At 35.8% G+C, this 19,202-nt stretch overlaps 1 protein-coding gene and 1 long non-coding RNA gene across 8 annotated transcripts in view; both read left to right on the top strand.

Annotated features, from left to right (window-relative positions):
- The first annotated feature begins 908 nt into the window (after positions 1 to 908).
- LOC128093609 (uncharacterized) lies at positions 909 to 1,807 on the top strand. The gene is made up of 2 exons (XR_008212627.1): positions 909 to 1,616; positions 1,748 to 1,807. It is a non-coding gene; the product is annotated as an uncharacterized LOC128093609 (long non-coding RNA).
- Positions 1,808 to 6,709: 4,902 nt separating this feature from the next.
- The window catches only part of LOC120414616 (PDZ and LIM domain protein Zasp), a 110,221-nt gene continuing 97,728 nt past the window's right edge, over positions 6,710 to 19,202 (top strand). For all 7 annotated transcript variants that reach the window (XM_039575840.2, XM_039575842.2, XM_039575839.2 and 4 more), the window contains exons 1-2: positions 6,710 to 6,849; positions 7,280 to 7,534. The gene's annotated coding sequence lies outside the window, so the exon portion shown is untranslated. The remainder of the gene's footprint in view (positions 6,850 to 7,279; positions 7,535 to 19,202) is intronic.

The following is a 19,202-nucleotide window of genomic DNA, read 5'->3' as shown; positions in this document are numbered from 1 at the left end:
CCGTTGAATCAGCGGCAAAAAGTTGCAGAGAATAAAACACCTCCTGGCTTCAATCAGCAACCGAGCGAAAACCAACCAGCATCAACTAATGAAGGCAGTAATGACCTGTTTTCACCACAAGAACTTTTGAACATTTTCATCGAGATGACAACAACACTGCGTGGTTGCAAAACTCGTGCGGAACAAGTAAGAACTCTTGGAGCATTCATCTTACAATACAGTTCGTAGTTTACTCGTTCTAGTGATGTAATTATTATAAGAAAGTTCAATTAAGACATATTTAAGGTCTGTAAACAGAAATTTTGCCGTCAGGTTACAATTTTTTGAAAAAAGTGATTTTTTGAAGAATAGAAATTTTTCTTGAATATAATCAATTTGGCAACCGAAAGAATTTTTCAATGGTGTTTATTAGGGCTAGTGATTCTTCGCGATTTCGCGGATGCCGCTTAATCCACGTAATTTGCCACTGGCCTTGAAACTTAGTAAATACTGTGAAATGCCGCCACATTTTATATAATTATTAGAAATAAAGCATTGATTTTTTTTATTCGTGCACTATAGTAAAAAAATGCAAGGCAAATTTAGAACAGATTTTTTTTTAATATTGTTAACTACAATATTCTTCAATGTACAGGTAATGCATTGCAAATTTCCAGCAATTTTTTTTGAATCCGCAAGCTCTAATAAAATGTCAAAGAACGTTATTCATAACTACAGTAAAAGAAAAAGTAAACAAAATGAGCTATATTATTTTTAAACTTTGTAACATTATTTAAAATATGGATGAACAAGTTGCATATAACGTGAGATGAATGAGAAAAAGAATTTTCTACGTAAAATATCCAGATCCATCTCAGTTTATAATATTTTGCTCCAGCCACGTCGTTACAGGTGTGTATTTCTTAAAATATCGACTTATTTTCAATCGAACTGCTTGAGTATCGAGTCACATTTTTGATCCAAGTTGATTGAATTTATCATAGCATCACAACACCTGGCAACACTCCCACCAGAACCTGGCCGGCTGGTCTCGAGCTTTTCTCAGAGTCTCTCAACCAACTCAGAGTCGATAGCGCACACTGCACCGGTTTGGCGTCGTCGTCGTCGTCGCTCAAACCAACCTGTGGTGTATGCAACGGGCGGCCGTCTTGACTGCTTTTGGCGTCGTCGGCGTAGGCTCGCTAGCATAAGCTGCTTCTGCTGCTCAGTTTGCATCCATCGCTCGCTCCGAAAGCACCTTACGCGCGCGCGCTCCCTCTTGCAACGGACTTGAGTCTTTATGGTCTTGCGTTTCAGTGATACGCGTTCGTGCGCTTCTGGATATAGTTTGCTGAAAGGAGTTTGAAGTGAAGTTTGTAATTTTGAATTGAAAATTTATAAATTAGATTTAGAAAACAAGATTCTAAGTTTCTCAAAAAAAAAAGTGTACTTGAAACTGTTCTTGAACCGAAGCCAACTATTGGCAGAGTGCTGAGACAACAGTTCTTTATGTTATTTTTAAGCATAAACCAGTAGGTGAAAATAGATGAAACTTTGTTTTGGTTTAGTGCAACTCGGGGAAAGGGAGCTGACGACGTGTGAGAGTGTGTTTTCTTTTGTTCTAGCGAAATGTTTAGGTGAAACACGATTCAGTGAACTGTGCTGCATGTGTGAAAAGTGGTTACTGCAGTTTTGCAGAAAGTGTTTGAAATTCTTGAGGGCAAATTCCAGCTTTTTCTCATAATAGTTTGTTTATTCTTTATTACAGTTTATTGAACTGAACAGAAAACTAAAAACAAATCTAATAAGGAAAATATCATTGTTCAAAGCCAGATAAAAGTGTAAAAAAGGATTATATTTTAAAAAAAAAGAATAAGAAAATTAAAAGAGAATAAGGTGAGTAAAAAAATCTTTAAATTTTTGCAAATTATCAATAATTTTATTTTTTTATTCAATCATATGGTTTATCCTTTCTTGAATGATACTAAATCCTGACCGAATATCTTGATCTTGGCTGCCAATATCTTATTAGATTTTGGTTTTGCCAACTCTATGGGGACGTATTTTGTCTGCAAAAAATAGACTGAATTGATGTTTGAAATAATAAAAAACTGTTTATCTTTTTTAATGTTACTAATTATTGAAAAAAAAAAACAAGATGTATACAATCATTTGTCACAGTAAATCCACAATATTTAAATGAGCAAGTCATAATAAAGCCCAACGTTAATATGTTTTGGTGTTTATAGTTCACTACACTGGCCAGAATACGTGGAAGAAGGGTCAGGCAAATTAGAAAAAAATTGGAGAATATTCTCTGCTCTTCAAAGATATTTTTATGGGGGGCAAACATAGGCACTAAATTTAAAAATAAATAACTGCGACTATTTTCAACAAAGTTACCTTAAAAATGGCTATAACTTGAAATCGATGCAATTTATCAAAATTTCACAGATGTACTTTTTGATTGCAAATGCAACTTTACATCAAAAAATGAAGATTAAAATTTTTAGTGACCGATATTTCGATTTTTTTTAAATCAGTATTGATTTCAAAATTCATAACTCGATCAAAGATATTTAAACACTAGGGGAACAGCATCTAATTTCAGCGTGCCTCTAATGTTGGCAGGTCAGAACTTTGACATTCAATTAAAGCTAATTAAAAGCGTTTTCAACTGAAATCGAGTGATAAATAGCTCAATAACCCGAGCATGGGTAAATAACAAGGGAAATGCGTAATAATACCTTTCTCTGGTATCAATACCAAATTTTGGTATTCCTGGACCCTTTAAAATTTGTCTTAAGGATTATGCAAGAGCAAAATGTGGTATCATACCAATTTAAGGTATTGTTTTGATATTGCAAAATTGCAGAATTTGTCAATGGTCGAACACCACATTTTGGTATTCTTTTGGTATTACAGTATTTTATCAAATTCCTCTGAAACTATGGGAAAATTTTGACCAATTTTGACAGAATAATTAATTTTGCGCTAAAATGATGTCTCAAAGCGAATGCTTTCATTAAAATCCGGAAATTTCAAACTTGATTTTAAACATTTTTGATATACCCGCTACAGAAATGACTTGAAATTGTGGAAAATTTTCTAAGTCAGGATGGCACATTTTGGTATTGAAGTGTTTTATCAAATTCCTCTGAAACTATGGGAAAATTTTGACCAATTTTGACAAAATAATTAATTTGCGCTTCTCAAAGCGAATGCTTTCATTGAAAACCGGGAATTTCAAACCTGATTTTAAACATTTTTGATATACCCCCTACAGAAATGACTTGAAATTGTGGAAAATTTTCTATGTCAGGATGGCACATTTTGGTATTATTTTGGTATTGAAAGGTTTCATCAAATTCCTCTGAAACTATGGGACCATCCATAAACCACGTGGACACTTTTTTGGGAATCTCGTACCCCCCCCCCCCCCTTTCGTGGACAATTTTCCATACAAAAAAAAACTTTTTTGTATGGATCGTGGACAATCGTCATACCCCCCCCCCCCCTAAAGTGTCCACGTGGTTTATGGATGGTCCCTATGGGAAATTTTTTATAAATTTTGACGAGATAATTAATTTTGCGCTAAAATGACATGAAACCCAAAAATGTTAAAGCTGATTTTATTTTTTTTTAAAACGTTGAAATTTTTCTAAGTCGGGATAACCAAATACTTTGAAAAACAAAAAATATTGAAATTTGGTGAATTTCAATTCAGTTTCATTTTAATAACACTTATTTTTCAATCTTGTTATTTTTCAGAATCTTCAAGAACTTCAAGCACAGGCCGTCAATGACAAATGCATTCGATGTGGTGAAGAATATCACTAAGAACAACATGGAATCATCAGGTGAGTAGATTTGGCGATTGCATATGGATCATTTCCGTTTTTTCACTAACTGCAACTGCTGCACTAAAAATGGTATGAAAATACCAAATTTTGGTATTACTTGTGCAAATATCAACGACCAAAATGTGCTCTTGGTTGCCCAGTAATAGATGGTAAAATACCATGAAATCATACCAAAATCATGTATGTGGAAGACCACAGGAATACCAAAATATGATTTTCCAAGGGCGCGGGAATACCTAAAATTAAACCATGGCAATACCAAGTTTTGGTATTCAAGCAATGTTCAAAAATCCAGAAGACCTCAACTTGGTATTGAAATGGTTTTATTTTGAGGTATTATTTTACCCTTGGAATAACACGGTTTGGTAGTGTTGTGCCCTTCCACATACAAGACTTTGGTATGATTTCATGGTATTTTACCATCTATTACTGGGCAACCAAGGGCACATTTTGGTCGCTGTTATTTGCCCAAGTAATACCAAAATTTGGTATTCCCGTGTTATTTACCCCTGCTCGGGAAGAAGTGAGCAAGCATGTTTCTATCAAAAGTTCTGCAAAATTAGTTGTTTAAATAGTGAAAATCAGCAAATTGGATGGAGTTAGGAGCGAGTGCTCAACCTGCCAAACATACGAGAATTTCCCCTACTTACTTTTACTGCTCGTACAACCTCCGGGTCATGAGCTGTCTCCAGATGCGCGGCCACTGAACTCAAAACTTTTTTTCGTAAAATCGCGATAACTCGTGATGTTTATAAGCAAACCCCTTATGTCTATATATCAAAATTTTTGTAATTGTCTGCTCTACAACTTTTTAGAACATTGTTACACTGTATAAAATAACTCTGCAAAGTTAGAAAAAACACGAAATTTAAAATGAAAAATTTTGTTCTAAATGAAAAAATGACCCTTCTTGGTCAATGTAGATTCGAAAAGTACATTAAATTTCCCATAAAATGACATGTTCCAAAATTTGCTACAGTCGAGTAACGGAAAATGGGAGAATTTTTCAAACTTTTTTAGTGTTTTTTTCGATGAAAAATACGTTTTTTCGGAATTCTGAGTACGCCATCAAATCGGGCGTCTAATTTTACATAAAAGTCCCTTTGACACCAAATTTCTATCTCATCACCGTTTCAGGTTGCAAATTATTGCAAACACCTCTTTTTTCGCATGTTCAAAAATGGAAGGGGTCGTACCGCCCCTCCGTCACGAGATATCAAAAAACGGACCTCGGATTCGTGATCAGGGACAAAAGTTACCCCTTAGGACAAAGTTTCACGCAAATCGAAGAGAGGTCGGGGCAACTGCTGTGTGAGTTGGCAGAGAATTACCCATATGTAATGTTGTTACACTTTTATTTATGTATTTTGAAATTCGACTTGACAATTAAGAAAATTTTTGTTCGATATTTATTTTTTGTCACTATTTCAATAACTTGATGATAAATCAATGACAGTTTAAAAATGTCAACAATACCACTGCAACAAAAAATGTTTAAAAAAAGTTTTAGCACTATGTTTTAGGTGTTCCAAAAGTTGAGCTTTTCTCTACCCAAATGGGTGCTTTAATTAACTTTTTAGCATTCTTCTTAGGCGACAGAAGAATGTAAGTAGTTTCACAATGTCGATGAAACAAAAAACAAATTATAACACAGTTGAACCGTTTAATACTGAACAGTAGGGTGCCCAGAAAAATGACTCCCTGCTCCACAAGCAAAAATCATTTTTTTTTGTTATTTTAAGCATCTGAGCCAATTTTGAGGGAAATTGGTTGGTATTAACCCATTGATACTCGAGCCTGAAGTTGGTGAAAAAAGTTTTTCATACAAAAATTACATTTTTAAATCGCTAATAACTTTTCAGGATCGAGTTTTACAGCTTTGGTATGTTCTACAAAGTTCTAGAACAATAAATTCCCAATGGGAATCTCACATTTGGGAATATGTTGATGAAAGTAGTGCTCCGTGCAGGCCAAACAACAAGAAAATAGTTTTTTCATATTTTCCGAGTATCGATGGGTAACTATTGACCGATTTTGCGCATATTTGGCCCAGAGTCCTAAAATTGCTCAAAAAACAATAATTAGCTTGTGGAGCGAGGTTTTGAAAAAAAAATCCAATATTTTGGGCACCCTACTGAACAGTCATTACACTTCTTTGAATCCAATCAACGAAAATATGTGTTGTTGTTGTTGGTTCGTTTATTGAGGCAATTTTAACCTTTTCGGTCGAACAAAAAGTATTTTTCTATTTATTAGTCATGTACCAATTTAAAAATAGCTTTTATTAATTTAAAAAAAAGTTGATGAGTTAAAAAGAGTCACCAAAGCACGTCTGGGTACGTTCGTCTGAATTTCTGATGATATGCAATTGGAAAATAATTTGAAATCATTTCTTCGTGACTAGTTTCTTTATAACGCTAAACAAACTCCTGTTACTAGAATACAATAAGCTAAATAATATCATGCTGCAGGATTCATGTTTCTGATAAATTGAAAACTAGGGTTAGATTAGATTAGATTAGATTAGATTAGATTAGAATTGAAAACTTATTATTCAAACTGTTGAGTTCAAGTGTTATTTCTATAATTTTATTTCTTCATGAATTCTTACCGATTAGCTTGTTAGGCAAATTAGTATTACAAAAAAAAAAAATCAAAACACGTGTTTCCCCGCCGAAACAAATCGTCCATTTGTCCCACCGTGTTTTTCACCCAAATCGATCCAAATGTCTTATCTAGTTAGTCACTCAAACTAAACGACTCAATCCAATCTGTATTTGTACCAACCGCTCTAGGCTTAACCCCCTTGCACATCGTTAGTATTGGTGAAAAATCCCGCTTCACCTCGAAAATCTCACTCTCTCGTGCCGTGAAAAGCGACGGGAAAACTCGCTGGGAAAATCGCGCGCGCTGGGAGTTGCGCAGATTTTCCAACCCGAACCGAACCGTCATTCGACGTTTGACAGTCTAGCGAGCTGGTCGAGCCGATCTGCAAGTGTGCCGAATTGTGAGTTTTTCCGACTTTTTTTTAAAGGAAAATCGCGCGCTTTTCTTGAAAGACAGTGAAAACGAAGAGGAAAAGGGGGAAAAAGAAGAGTGCGCGAAGAAGAATTCGCTTGAGCTTAAGAACCCGAGTTACGTCACGGCCAGCATCCGAGCAACTGTTTAGAGTGAAAGAGTGTGGAAAAGAAAGGAGAGAAAGAAGAGGAGAAAGAAGGAGTGAAAGAGAACGAATGGTGGCGAGCTCAAGATTCGTGATTTTCGGCACAGGCTAAAAATAAAAATTAGCAAATAAATTCGACTGTTTTTTTTTTCTCGTGTGGCAGACAAAAACGAAGTGACAAGCGCGAAAATTCCTCAATTTTCTTGAATTTTCTGAAAAAACGTGATTTTTTGACGATTAATCTACTAAATTTCAATTTTCTACTTTTTTCCAGTGTCATTTTTGTGTCTCGTGTTTTAGTGTTTTCTCAGTGTGGTGATCCTTGCATCGCGTAAGCCCCCCTCCAAAAAAGGGATAAAAAGAAAAAGTGTGTGCGTGACTCTTGAAACACGCGGGCGAAATCCAGTTTTTCCCTAACAAAAAAAAAGGTGTCCGTGTGTAAGTGAGCAAAGAGTCACTTCTGCGAATCATCCGAACTCCGTTTTTTTTTGCTGCTGTTGCGCTGCGCAAGTCTACACTTCATTTCAAGGTGAGAATTAAAGCTCCTCGGCGTACAAGTTAAGGTTGAACGACGTCGCGCGCTTCTCCCCTTTCCGCTAGAGGGGATCTGGCTGCCGATTAAGGCGCAAGGTCTTTGTCCTGTGGCACGATACGATATCGGGGAAAACGTTGATGGTATTTTGTTATGAAGCGGTTTAAGGACATTCTCAGATTTTAAATCATGTAACAGTTATTAAATACAAATTATTGTTCTTGTTTATTACGAAACATGAAACTACACAAAAGTCTTTACTTGGACATTTGTCTACACTTTACTAAATAACAATGATGAGTTTAACAAGAAGTTGAGTAATGAAAAAAAGTTGGTTTCACAACAAACAAAAAATAGGCGTCATCCATAAAGTATGTCACGCTAAAATCGGCCAAAATTAACCCCCCCCTCCCCCCTATGTCACACTTTGTCACGCTGGTTCCGACCTCCCCTTGAAAAGTACGTCACGATTTGTTGGACCCCCCCCCCCTCCCCATCATGACTTTTTGTACAATCTTTATTAAATTTTCAAAAGGTCCTTTCTGCATAGGAAGCCCATTACTCATAGGTTGTTTTGAAAATTTGACGATTTATATATGTAGAATTATTATTCAATTCGGAGTTCAATCGAGGAAGTTTTTTTTTATTTTTAAAGGTTGTGTTTGGATTTTTTTTAATTTGATTTTTAAATATTATGATTTAAGCAAATTAAATCTATTATCAAAAACTCTTTTTCTTAACGTGAAGACTTCCATCCTTGTCATGATTTTTCCTTCAAAGATATAAATTTTGCGTCGCTTTCAATATTTTGACAAAATTCCTTTAACAAGTTGTTTAGAAGAGTGCCCTACACATGCTGATTCCTTTTGGTAACGATTATCCCATTCCTTGTTAAGTTATGGAAATCGTCATTAATCAATGATTGCCAACTAGGACGACAATGACTGTGCCACAAAATTATATAATTTTTGAAGTACAATTAATTTAGATCAAAAATTCCTTCAGTGGCTTCAAGAAGGCAACAACCGACACATGCTGATTCCTTTTGGTGCTGAAATTCGTTAAATTGAATTTAATATACAATATTTTATAGTGATGATTAATTTTCTACAAAAATGTTCAACGGCTTCACCTTAATGCCTTGTATTTTATTTCATTTATGAGTAATTTTTATCAAACATTAAACTTCTTTTTAAATATAGTTTAAGAATAAATTTTCATTATTCAAAAAAAAAGTCTTGCGTGACGTCACAGTCTCACGAACCCCCCCTCCCCCCCTTGTCACACTTTGTCACGCTTGCGACAACCCCCCCTCCCCCCCTAGAGCGTGACGTACTTTATGGATGACGCCATAGGAGATTTATAAACATTACCAGTTCTATGGAGTGTTAAAATAGTAGTTTATGCAACAAGTTGCAAAAAGAGGATTTTTTCAGCACGAGTCGTACATTTATCCAACGAGGTTCACCGAGTTGGATAAATACGACTAGTGCTGAAAAAATCAAGTTTTGCAACGAGTTCCATACAACATTTTTTGCAATTCCGAAAAACACCCATTGAGTGCAATTTTAAGTCAAATTTTCATGTATTTTGTCAATAAATCGTTTACATCAATTTTTTTTTGAAAAGTGTTACTTTTCGAAACAAGTGCTGAAAAGTTCAACTTTTCAGCACCCATTTCAGTGCTGAAAAGTAGAACTTTTCAGCATTTATTTTGAAAAGTGTTACTATTCGATTCTGTTATTTTTGGTACAGAAAAGTAGGCTATTTCGTCGTTCAAGATTGACAGGAAAAATAAGTAGTTTCACGACGGAATTGCAAAAATATGATTTTATTCATTCCTAGGAGTTGTTATCACATTTTTTACATTTCTCTTTTTTTGACTTTGTTGATCGTACTGCTGAGATACAACCTCTTAATGCTGACATGTTGTGAAAAATCAGTTTTTCTCAGTGTCATATTCCCAAGCAGAGGTAAATAACACGGGAATACCAAATTTTGGTATTACTTTGGCAAATAACAGGGACTTAAATGTGCCCTTGGTTGCCCAGTAATATATGGTAAAATACCATAAAATCATACCAAAGTCTTGTATGTGGCTTGAATACCAAAACTTTGTATTACCATGGTTTTATTCTTAGGTATTCCCACGCCATTGGAAAATCAGATTTTGGTATTCCTCTGGTCTTCCACATACATGATTTTGGTATGATTTCATGGTATTTTACCATCTATTACTGGGCAACCAAGGGCACATTTTGGTCGCTGGTATTTGCCAAAGTAATACCAAAATTTGGAATTTTCATGTCATTTTTTAGTGCAGCAGTTGCAGTTAGTGAAAAAAAGGAAATGATCCATATGCAACAGCCAAATCTACTCACCTTATGATTCCATGTTGATTTTAGTGATATTCTTCACCACATCGAATACATTTGTCATTGATGAACGGCTTGTGCTTGAAGTTCTTGAAGCTGCTGAAAAATAACAAGATTGAAAAATAAGTGTTATTAAAATGAAATTGGATTGAAATTCACCAAAATTCAATAATCTGTCGATTGACTCGTTTTTTAAAGTAAATGGTTATCCCGACTTAGAGAAGTTTCAAAGATTTAAAAAAAAATCTTAGTGGGTATATAAAAAAATGAAAATCAGCTTTAACATTTTTGGGTTTCAAGTCATTTAAGCGCTAAATTAATTATTTTTCAAAAATTTCCTATAGTTTCAGAGGAATTTGATAAAACACTTTAATACCAAAATAATACCAAAATGTGCCATCCTGACTTAGAAAATTTTTCACAATTTCAAGTCAATTCAATTCAATTCGGTTTTATTGGTGAATAATCAAGATACAATGAGTTATTTTGAAGTGCATAACAGAGTTTTGGAGTTCCTTACAGCTGTGTGTTGCATCATAATCCATTTAGGAACAATTATTTCTTTAACTAAGGCACTAGCAAGAGTAAGAAAAAACTATAAAAAAAAACTTACAGAAGTTGCAAAGGAAAGGGTATAGAGGAAGAGAAAGCTTATATCTAGATCACAGTTTTTTTTATCTATTGTAGATGTGCTTAATCATTAGCTCCCCGAGGGCCAGAAATTGCTCCGCCTTGTTACGGCAGGTCCGGAACCGCGTTATCATCTCACCCGCTAGAGAAAAAAACTCCGGCAAGGTGAAGAGATCTTCCCCGGTTACTTCTTGTTGGGCCGCATCGCCACTACCGGCAGCGACCACGCTGGCGAACGATCGCCCCCATCCAGGAGGGATCGCTGGGTTGTCCGCTACAATTTCAAGTCATTTCTTTAGGGGGTATATCAAAAATGTTTAAAATCAAGTTAGAATTTTCCGGTTTTCAATAAAAGCATTCACTTTGAGACATCATTTTAGCGCAAAATTAATTATTTTATCAAAATTGGTCAAAATTTTCCCATAGTTTCAGAGGATTTTGATAAAATACTGTAATACCAAATGAATACCAAAATGTGGTGTCCGACTATTGACAAATCCTGCAATTTTGCAATATCAAAACAATATCTGAAATTGGTATGATACCAAATTTTGCTCTTGCATAATCCTTAAGACAAATTTTAAAGGGTCTAGGAATACCAAAATTTGGTATTGATACCAGAGAAAGGTATTATTACACATTTCCCTTGCTATTCCCATTCTCGGGTAGTTAGCTCTCATTTTTAAGCTTGCAATATGTGAAAAGTTTAAAACAAAGTGGTTTGTCATATTCTGCTTTTTCTATAGAAATAATTTCGAAACGAAGCTCTACAATAGTAAATCACCAATATAAGTGTTTTCGGCTCATTTGAAAGGTTACTCTTGATTCTAAAAATATGAAGATATTTTCAAAGAAAAAAGCATAACATTAAACAAAAGTTTGATTTTGAATTGAAAATGAATAATTTGGTAACACTGAAAAATCTCATTGTTGACAAATTAAAAAGGCCTTATCTTTGAAAACTACGATATTGAAAAAAAAATGTCTAAGCTTTTCTACTTTGAAAACTACAATATTGAAAAAAAAATTTCTAAGCTTTTCAGAAATATTCTTGAACGGGTGTTTCTCATCATGAAGTATTTTTAAATTGCCACAAATGTTACGTGAATGTTACGCCTATATATATAGGTCGTGTTCGATTACAAATTTGATTATAAGATGCCTTTTGTAACTCCTAGAAACAAATCAAAAAAGGGGAAATCCTTTCTCAAGATTCAGATCTTCGCTCATTTTGTATGACCTGCCCGAAAATTTGTTTAGAGCTTTGTCATCAAAAACTAATTAATTATGCAAAATGGCATTCTCACATAGGGAATGCATGTATAACTTTCATGCAAAACTAAAAATAAAAAATTAAAAATCTCGAAAAAATAATTCGAAATTCTTAATCGAAATTAAATCTTGAGGAAAATCTATACCATAAAAAGTCTAACATTCGAAAAAAGAACAATGCAATTTTTGATTAATTTTGCATGTTTCAATAACCCACGTCTGTAAAATTCAATTTATTTGAAACTCTAAGCAAATTTCTATGCCTCAGTCCTGAAAAGCCCGCAAAGCCTACCGTATCGAAACCGTTGCTTCAACGGCTCTGGCTGGCACCTTCGGCTCCGATTCTCAACTGGCGCGAAGGTGAATAAACTTTTTTTTTTCGTTTGCAAGTCCTCCTCAAACTCCCTGATCAACTCCACGTCCTCCCGACCCCATCAGCGTTGATCAGCGGCGAGCTGAATTGCTAATTCACAGAACGTTGCGAATTTCAGAACCTCGCGCGCGCCGATTGCAGATGCAAACCAGAACCAGAACGGCTGACCCGCCGCCGCTGCCGCGTCTTTCCGCGTGATCTTCAACGAACTCCTGCAGTTACAGTGCACAGAGTAACAATGGGACTTCTTTTTAGACTTGAAGTCCGTCTAAAGTTGTTGTTTTGTGAAAGTATAAGGATTTTAAATGTATCTCAAAAGTTGTATTCTTGGCTAAATATCAAGTATAGATAAAGTCTTATGAAATTTAATTTGAAGAACTGATCAAACTTCTGCGCGTAAATAGAAGCCTCACTGTAGTGCCTTAAAAAATGTATGTTAGCAGCTCCGCTGCTGGTCACTGCTTTTGCGTGTTTGGGCAAAAAGTGAACTCTCGTGGGGCACGTGGTCCCCCTCTGGTCTGGAATCGAGCAGGTCAGGTGGAGGGGTTGGGAAGGACGGTTATAGGATTGTCCAGCCAGAACCAGTTTAATGAGTTCAGCCGGCGACGCGATCGTAAAAAATACGCGATTCTTTCTGGGCGCGCTCTGCTGGGTGACTTTGCTGAACCTGATTCTTCGTGGTTCATCCCCGATCACTGTTGTACGGCCAGAAGAAGCAGGATTCGCTTCAGGAGTCCAGTGGTTGTCAACCAAGTTTTGAAATCTCTTTTTAGCGTTTAGGGAAGAGGTTTGCTTGAATACCACTGTTTCAGCAGCCTTCGCGATCAAACACCAAAGGCTTGAGGACGAACCCCCCTTCCTTCATGATACGCAAATATCTACTAGAACAAGTCGTCGTCTTCCTGATCATCGTCGCCATGCAGAACTTGTCCTGGTCCCGCCCCGTCTCGCGGGTTGAACGGCGATCGCGCCCCACGGAAGATCGTAGATTCGTTCTGAATAGAAATCGAAACTGGTGCTCCTGCCTCGTTCGACGGTGTACGAAAGTGAGAACGCTCTAGTACTATCACCTTGTGGGCTGGAGAGGAGCCCCGTGTGTGCAGAATTTATAGCCTCTAATCGGCTTGGGGCAACAACTGTGTAAACACCCACTCGCAGCGAAGACCTGCTGGAAACTTGCCACCGATGATCAATTGATTATGCCATGAAGTCGTTTCGCATCGGGAGCTCAGGGAACGGTCCGGTTTGGTTGGTGTGAAGCCTTTGTGGTCAGCTCGTTTTTCGGGCCCCTGATAATGAAGCTTGTTTGTGTGTGGTGACAATACAACCTAGGCGAGGTTCTGTTTTTCGTAGAAATTTGATACTGTGGATCACTGGGGCAGCTGCCTTACACTGCCAAGGTCAGTGTTGTGGTGCGTCACTGGGGCTAATTGATGATGTTTAGTAAGGCGTCATCCATAAAGTATGTCACGCTCTAGGGGGGAGGGGGGTCTGAGAAAGTGTGACATTGCGTGTTATAAGTATAGGGAAAGCGTGACTAAGGGGGGGAGGGGGGATAAATTTTGGCTGATTTTAGCATGACGTACTTTATGGATGAAGCCTAATATCTCTATAATTGATTTGACCACAGTAAATCAAAGCTTATTAGTATTTGGTTAAGTTAATGGCTTGTTTTGAAATTAAGGCAAAATATGAAAGATTGCATTGCTCTTAATTGACAGAAAAAATGAAATTTTGAGTGAAAAAAAAATCAAAAATCACTCCGCAAAAAGAGCCATATTTTTTTTCACCCAAAAGAAACAGCAGCTTGTAGAAAATTTATCGGAGAACATTTTCCTCAAAACCGATATTTTGTATAACCTTTCATACAAAAAAAAACCTTCTTTTTCACAATTATTTTTTTCAAAAGGTCCTATCTGCATAGGAAACCCATGACGGATAGGTTGTTTTGAATATTTAATAATCAAAGCTTTTAGTTGAGTTCTGCTGAACTGTTCTAATTAAAAGAAATAAACCAAAGAATCTGCAATTGACAACAATTGATTTTCTAAACCTGGCTCGTAATTAAAAGCATATAAAACTTTATTTCAATTTTTATTTGAAGAATTGGTAATGTTTGAAAAGAATTAAAAACTAACAGATTTTTTTAACAAATTATTTTCAAAGGACTGTTTTTTTTAAACAATGCAAATACAATTAATTTAAAAAAAACTGGTCATGATGAAAAGAATACAAAAACTCTCAGAGATGAATAAAATCATTTCATAAATAGTCTAATCAACTAGTCACGTTTGAAAGAATAAAAAAAATACAGAAATATTTTTTTTTAACTAATTTATTTTCAAAGCACTGGTCATGTTGAAAAGAATGCATCCTTCGGACGCCTAGAAATGAGCAGAAACATCCGAGGGTCGTTGAAGTGGATTGCTTTTTAGGTCCAAGCTTCAATGTCTCTTAGGAAATTGTATGGGAAATTTTCGGAACTTTTTGAAATATTTTCAAGAATGGACAATCAACTATTTTAAAAAAATCGAAAAACGGACATTTTCAGAAAAAATAAACTTTATGTGGCTTTGTATTGATAACGGTGCACTTTATCAAAAAATCTGTAAAATACTTTTCGACTGAAAATTTGATTTTACATTAAAAGCAAAAGTCATAATTTTTTTTGACTAAAATTTTTATTTTTTCATAAAAAAATCATTTTTTATATCATGGATCGGCAACATTTTTCTCTATATTTCTCTATGGCTCAAAAGTTGTGGTTTTTTATCCCCTAAAACATATCATAAAGTTTCAAGTATTGCGGATTTTGGAACATTAAAATTTGGTCAAAAAAAAAGATTATTTAACAATCGGCATTTTTTCGTGTATTGTGCATCTTTACGTGCCATTTTTGTATGGACAGCTGTATGGAGCCTTGGATGTGATAATTGATGACACAAAATGTAAAAAATATTAATAAAATCCATTTCCGGTTTTGGTGGAAAATTGTTCATTTAAAAAGTTCTCAAAAAAAATATTGTCTTCCATATTGCCTCATATTTGTCCTACAAATTTGCGGGGGTCTTTCGTTTGATCTTTTCACTAATCTTGAATTTAATCTTAGATAAGGTTCTTAGGCTTAAGCTTAAGGTCATGTTTCATATTTTAGCTCAAATCTCTTGTCAGATCCAATCACAGATATTCACTCAAATCAGTACATACATTTTTACTCAGATCTTGTCTCCAGTGTTGTACCAGTTATTGCGCCATATTTTGTTTCAAATCTTGACTTAGGTTCTATTTCAGATCTTGTCTAAGGTAATTTCTCAGAACTTATGTCAAATCTTGTTACAAAGAAATTGTCTCAAATGTTACGTTAGGATTGTATAATATATTCAGATTTTATTTTAGATGTTGTTTCCAATAATGTCTTAAAATTTGTCTTGATTATTACTCAGAACTGCTCTGAGATTTTGACTTGTTCCAGATTTTGTTTTAGATCTTGTGTAATATTTTTTAATTCTTGCCTCAAATCCTGTTTCAGATCTAGTCTCAATTCATGTCTCAGAAATCTTCTCATGTTCTAGACTCTATCTAATGTTTTGTCTTTGTTCTTGTTTCTGAACTTATCTCAGTTTTCTTGTCTGATAGCTCACTTATGTAAATCTTGTATCAGAATAAAAGATGTTTTCTCAAATCATTGATCAGATCATGTCTCTGATCATTGGTATTATTTGGCTTAAACCTTGATTATATATTTTTTAATATTATCTCAGTTTTTATCAACCTTATTTGAGAAAGCACGAAATGTCCTCCAAAGTACTTTTTTCAACACTTTTTTTTTAAATAGCACTATGTACATAGGTTTCGCTGAGACATAACACTCCATTCAACCTAGTTTCCATATTTGACAGTTGTCGTTGTTTGACAGGTGGTGGTGACGTCTGCCGTTCAATGTCTTCCCCCGAAATGAATAATGTTCTGCACGAACCCAAAAAACGTGCTAGAATCATTCTGTCTAAAGCAGTGTGAGTGAACTTCACGAATTTTCCCATCACTCTCTCTCGGGTTCAGCTTTTCTCTCGCTCCGATTTTCCGCCGCAAACCCGCAAGTGTGGCGCAACTATTTTTAGCGCCGACTGTCGGCCACCGACCAGCTCGTCGGTACAAGTTGGGCACGAAATGTTTTGGAGCCGCTCGAGCGGGACTACACTTTTTTGTTGAAAATATAAATATTTCCTCTGGGGCACACGGTACCACTCACTCGGGTTGGCTGACTTTGGGTGGTGATTTTTGTTTTATTTTTTTCGTGTATTTTTCGGGGTCACCAAGGGTATTAAGTAACTCTTGGCGATGGATGGTGAATTTTATGATTTTTTTTCATCTTCTGAAAACCGCACAAAATTGCTCTGGATAAGTGCGTCGTGAATTTCACGGTGGGATTATTGTGCCGGTGCATCTGTTGGGCGATTTTTCACGAAAGTTGTTTTTCTGCTCCAGTTTCATGTTTTTATCAGAGTCATTCATTCTTCTCAACGTCAAAAAAATACAGCAATCTTCACTCATTCATTTCTTTTATTTCACTCATAGTCATGTAATGTTGAATCACGAGTGTGCAACTCATTGGTGAGTGCCACTAGCAAACGATTCGTTACTCACTAATGATCAATCGCTGAATATGTTTGACTCACAAACGCTTTCTTGTCAATTTGAATCGCGATTGAGAGAATGAGTGAGATATTCAGGATCTCTTGGTCGTTAAGTGAATTTTGTGTTTAGTTTGATAGACTCAATGCAATAAAATTCAAATTATGTTTAAACAAGACAAAGCAAAACCAAGCCACCTTATCAGTAGTTGGACTAACCTTCGCAGTTACTTCCCTTATCACTCGTTCCAGTGTGTGAGAGTGATTTGATAAATTGCACACTGACTTTCATTCACCAAGTTCAGCTGTTTTGTTTACCCACCCAGTTAGCTTAAATCCATCAACGCAGCAGCAGTGTGTAACACTTCCAGGCTTGTGCAAAATGAGATCACTTTGGGTGCGAGCACAATTCTTAAAATGCACGTAAAATTCTTGGCACCGCCATTCCAAATGCAAATGCGCTGTCATTTGTGTCATTTTTCAGTTCATTTATGGGTAATGTGTGAAAAAACAGCTAAAACGAGCAATCCAATAACACTTTCTCTGTCCCTGAGCTCGAAGTGATCGCGCAAATGGCTTTTGCAAACATTGTGATGTCACCTCGCTAGTGTATGTGTGCGGTTTTGTTGTTGTTTACTTTTGTTGACACTTAAGTAAATTATGGATAGACGGACACCTACCTCGACGAACAGTTTTTTTTGATTGTTGATTTTGGGTTGTTTGATAGGAGGGGAGTCTTCTATCAGACAGGGTGACGTTTGAGCTTATCGGAATGTTTTTATGACTCAGTAGGAAGAGAGATAAGAATTTCGCGTACGAATCGATAATTTGCTTTGACTTGATACTGATATTTCACCTGCGATGGAAATAATTTAAAATTTCATTCTTCCAAAGGGAACTTTTTAATTGAAGAAAATATGACGTATTTAAACTCAATAAAGTTGGTATCTCCTGATTTCCTCAAATAACAACAAAGATTAAAAAAATATTTTCGTAAATCATATTGCTATTTTTTTTCTTGACGAATGTATTTGTGAGATTAAAATTTCCCCCGAAAATCTTGAAATGGATTCCATGAATTTTCATTTAACCGATCAGTCGTTTATAATCTAATCGATCGCTTAAAGACTTTAACTCTTTGTGTGGAGATTATTGATAAAAAAGCTTTCGCTAATGGTAAAAAATATAAATATTAAACTTTAGATAAAAACGGTTAACTTGGATTTTCTTCAATATTAATAAAGGTCAAATTAAATGGATGATTCAGTGCAAACCTGTAACGAATCGATATTAATTATCTTCCGATATTAAATTACAGACGTTCAAGCTTGAACTTCCACTTCTCAATTCCTCCCTTCATCTCACACCAGCTCACACATACACGCAAGTGTTACACAATCATCTCGTAGGAATTTCAAGTTTAAACAAATTATCCTCACATAAAGCTAGCCCAAACCGCAAAAAAGCGTTCCTCAAAGTGAATTCTCGCGCCAATTTGCCTCACCAAATCGTCCGATCTTGAAGTTCGTACGCGCTGAAAGAGACACTCGCTCAAGTCATCATCGCTCCTCACCAGCCTCTTCGATAAACACACCCCTGCTGGGTCGTTTTGATACTTTATGCAAATAAAACTGCCGCTGAAATTGCCATGTGCTGATGAACCACTTCTATTGAGCGAACGAACAAAAAGTGAAAAGACTTTTGTCTTCGTGAAAATTGAGGAAAATGGTCGGATTCAAAAATACGACTTCAACCACGCAAAAAAACTACAGCAAAGTTAATTATAACATGCGATCGTGAAAAAGAAGTGATCAATCCTCAGACATAAATAGTCCACCTAGAGAAGACGACGTCGACAAGAAATGAATCAAGGCTGAATCAACCAACAAGTGTTTGACAGAAGCTTGGTGGAGTGGAGACGCAACATGGTTGGTCACAACGGTCATGTGACCTCCGATGGGAGTCGAATGGAGATTAACATTTCATTGGGGTGCATCTACCTTTTTGAAATGATGTTTTTCTTTTCCTAATCTCAAATTCAGAGCTTATTGTTCAAGGTTATCATTAAATTTCTAAATGTCAAATTGATTGTTAAATAGGCCCAGTCAAAATGTTTGACCCCAACAAGAATGCAGAGAGGCATATTTTTAAAAATTCGTATTTTTATACATTCTCAAAACAAAAAAGTGTCCCCAAAGAATGCGTGCGATGTTTTTGAACAAACACACACATACATCATGGCGTCGCTTGACAGTTTACAATGGCAAGTCTCTTGAAGGGAGTGAAATAGTTGAGGTGTGATTAAAAATAGCACCTGATCTTGATCTAATTAGACAGCAAAACGGCCTATTCGCAGAGCGCGGCGTGGCTGCAGCCAAGACCAA

This window comes from Culex pipiens, chromosome 3 (assembly GCF_016801865.2).
Source record: "Culex pipiens pallens isolate TS chromosome 3, TS_CPP_V2, whole genome shotgun sequence".
Taxonomy (NCBI): Eukaryota; Metazoa; Arthropoda; class Insecta; order Diptera; family Culicidae; genus Culex; species Culex pipiens.
The sequence above is the reverse complement of the archived record's forward strand: the minus strand, read 5'-3'. Positions and strand labels throughout refer to the sequence as shown.